The 3772-nt window shown below is 47.4% G+C and overlaps 1 non-coding gene across 1 annotated transcript; it reads right to left on the minus strand.

Moving 5' to 3' along the window:
- Nucleotides 1-2784: 2784 nt before the first annotated feature.
- TRNAQ-CUG lies at nt 2785-2856 on the minus strand. Its single transcript has one exon. It is a non-coding gene; the product is annotated as a tRNA-Gln (tRNA).
- Nucleotides 2857-3772: the final 916 nt, after the last annotated feature.

Consider the following 3772-nt stretch of genomic DNA (forward strand, 5'->3'; position numbering starts at 1 on the left):
AGAAGTATTTCTATCTGGGAGGAACTGGGAGTTTATTAGCTCATCTGTTCAGCTCCTCCAAAGGGGAACAATGATTCAATTTCTGGCTTCAAATCTGCCCCAATAAAATTCTTACAGTTTTGGCCGGGTGCAGTGGCTCATGCCTGTAATTCCCGCACTTTGGAAGGCTGAGGCGGGTGGATTACCTGAGGTCAGGAGTTCGAGACCAGCCTGGCCAACATGGTGAAACCCCATCTCTACTAAAAATACAAAAAGTAACCGGGTGTGGTGGCAGGCGCCTGTAATCCCAGCAACTCAGGAGGCTGAGGCAGGAGAATCGCTTGAACCCAGGAGGTGGACATTGCAGTGAGCTGAGATCACGTCATTGTATTCCAGCCTGGATGACAGCGCAAGACCCTGTCAAAATATATATATATATTTTGTAGTTTTATAGTGGAAGACATTTCTACATGTAGGGGAGGAAAGATGACTTTTCCTCACCCAGCCTAGGTTCACCGCTGAGACCCTTACAGCAAAAGACAGACTAACAAGAGAAGAGCATATGTATTTATTTAATGTACGTTTTACATGACAGGAGCGCCTTCTAAAGGAAATGAAGGCCCATGGAAACAGCTAAATCTCAATTTTTTTTTTTTTTTGTTTAACAGTCAGTTTGTTGAAGAATGGATAGTCATGGAGAAGTATGATAAGACAATAATAGTATGACCCAGCAGTAACAAACTGGGGAAAACGTAGCCAGGCCTCTGTGTTCAGGCTCTTCTCTGTGTCCCTGTGTCTTCAGAATTGAGGATGCACCTTTCCTCTGGGTACAGAGAGTGCACCTCTCACATAAGTGTCTTTTAATCGACTTCAGAGAAGAAGGGCAGCCAGTGGTGGGGTGACAATGACCTTCTTGCTTCTGTTGTTTACTCAAATTCCTTTAGCATAAAATATTCAATACCCCAAGATGTTATATTTTGGAGTAGCATGTCATGAACCCCATCATGCTCATGCAACAAAACCCAGAGTCTTTGAAGAGTGATGACTACAAAATATTTAAATTCAAAATACAAATGATGACCAAGTAGGGTGGCTTATACCTGTAGTCCCAGCAGGGAGGTGCGGGGAGGCCCAGGCAGGTGGATCACTTGAGTTCTGGAATTCAAGAGCTGCCTGGCCAATATGTTGAAACCCCATCTCTACTAAAAATAGAAAAATTAGCCCAGCATGTGGTGCACACCTATTGTTCCAGCTACTTTCAGAGGGTGGGGAATGAGTGGGCTGAGGATCAACTGAAACAATATCATATTTACAAATGATTTTTTTTCCTATAAGGCTAGTCAAGTGAAGCAGTGGAAGTGGAGAAGGCACAATGAAAGCTGTAACTGGTTGTGATCAATTATTTGTAAACAGGAATGAATTTTTATGCACTATACACTGTTGTCAAATTTACATATGCTGCAAAGCTGGAGGTGAACAGCAGTGCCCTGGTCTCTTCCTACACTTACCTCTAGGGATAACAATTTTTAATGCGTGCAGCCAACCTGTACATAAATATTGTTACTCTTTGCCCAATTTTCCTCCCCAGGCCCTGCCGTCCAGCCTGCAAGGGGAAACAGAGTTTGTGTGTTTCCTTACCTTCTAGTCCACTCCAAGGAGCCAAGAAGGCCTCATCTCACCCCACTCAACCCCGGCTCGTCCTCTGAGCCCTTCAAAGATTGCGGTGATTTTCAGTCCTTCCTAATCGCTCTCAGACCCAAAATATGAAAATGAGAGCCATGGTCCTGAGCGCCTGGAGTGACATCTTAGTTCGCTCCCAAGACCCATCAGGAACCTCATCCCAAGTGCTCTGAAGAGCAGGAGAAAACATTTTTAACTCTGGTAGCGTCCTAAGGCGTCTTCTTCTTGGGGCAGGGTTCTGACGGGACGAGGGGGAGCCCCACCGTCAGAGACTCGCCCCGTCAGAGCTGCTCAGGCTCCTCTTCCCCGTGGTGCTGCTGGGAGCTCGGCCGGGGCGGCGGAGGATCAGAACCCGCGCTCCCAGGCCGCGCGCTTGAAGAGGCCGCCGGGAGGATTTCTCTTTCTAGCTCAGATCTTGGGATAAATAAATGAGATTTCCTGGAGTCAGGTTCCAAAGCTTAGTGAAATGGCGACTTTTAGGGTCCGCAATAGAGACGTAGGAGCTAAAAATTCGGCATAAAAATCTGAGTATGAAGAAGAGAATAAATTAACACTCGGAATCAGATGGGCCATGTGAATAAAGCATTGCTATCCCAAGTTAGGTCTCCAACCATCCATCCTAAACTGAGACACAATCTCCAATGACTGAGCTAACCCCATCAAAATTTCTCACGCCACCGTTTACTTACCAAAATGACAGTGGGTGCCATTACGAGATTTCCCGGGTGAAAGTCCCGGTCTAGGACTGAGGGGCGGCAGCCTTTATAGTGGAGGAGACCTCTCACCCCGAGGCGGGGGGTGGGGGGGAGGTGGGGGCGGGAGGTCCGGGCTTCCGATTGCTGGGTGCCAGGAGACTCGCCCAGGAAGGGGACCCTGCAGGATCGGTGACCCCGACTGGATGATTCGGCAATTTCCCTGTGGTCCCTGCCACTGTGAGAACCTGGCTTCTGGGACCCCGAACACCTAAGAGGGAGACGGAGAGGGGACAAGGAGCGCCAGGTACATCGCGAGCAGAAGGGACACGCAGGCCCGCAGCTCAGAGCTTCTGAACGTCAGTGGAATCCCCATTCCATTTAGGGAATAAAACACTGCACTATCGTCCTAATTAAACTGAAAGATACACAAAGGTTCTACCGAGACTCGAACTCGGATCGCTGGATTCAGAGTCCAGAGTGCTCACCATTACACCATGGAACCTCACAATGCAAGCTTGCTGGCGGTGTCTGAATTCCTAATAAGTAGCAATAGTTCCCACCCACCCATGTCAAGGCATTTCTATTATCCCACAAGCAACACTCGAGGAAGGTGGATCAGTAGGAAGTAGCCACCCCTCTTGCTTTCTCTCTGTCCTCTCCTTTGATCGGCTTCTATCATTGCATTTGCACCTCGGAAAATGAGGCAATATCCACTGTGGGTTTAGGGCCAGAGAAGAGCCCTTGAAGCCTCGGTCATAAGAGTTTCCTGTGCCAAGGTGAAGTATCTTTCTTCTTTTTCTCTTTCTCTCCTTCTCTCTTTCTCTTTTTCTCTCTCTCGCTCTCTCTCTTTTTTTCTCTCTCTCTCTTTCTTTCTTTTCTTTCTTTCTCTTCTTTCTTTTCTTTCTTTCTTTCTTTCTTTTTTTCTTTCTTTCTCTCTTTCCTTTCTTTCTCTCTCTTTTCTTTTCTTTTCTTTCCTTCCTTCCTTCCTCTTTCTCCCTCCCTCCCTTCCTCTCTCACTTCTTTCTCCCTTCCTTCCTTCCTTCCTTCCTGCCTTCCTTCCTTCCTTTGCATTGAGATAGAGTCTCTTTTGTTGCTCAGGCTGGAGTGCAGTGCAGTGGCAGTGGGCGATCTCCCCTCACTGTAACCTCCATCTGTTGGGTTCAAATAATTGTAAACCCCAGTAGCTGTGATTACAAGTGTATGCCACCATACCCGGCTAAATTTTGTATATTTAGTAGAGATGAGGTTTCGCCATGTTGGCCAGGCTGGTCTCGAACTCTTGACCTCAAGTGATTTGCCCACCTTGACTTCCCAAAGTGCTGGGATTACAGGTGTGAGCCACCGCGCCCAGCCCGGAGATGAAATGTCTGCAAAATTTCTGTTATTTTCTTTATGCTTTCCGTCTTTTCTGTTTGCCC

This window comes from Rhinopithecus roxellana, chromosome 8 (assembly GCF_007565055.1).
Source record: "Rhinopithecus roxellana isolate Shanxi Qingling chromosome 8, ASM756505v1, whole genome shotgun sequence".
In the NCBI taxonomy this organism is placed as follows: Eukaryota; Metazoa; Chordata; class Mammalia; order Primates; family Cercopithecidae; genus Rhinopithecus; species Rhinopithecus roxellana.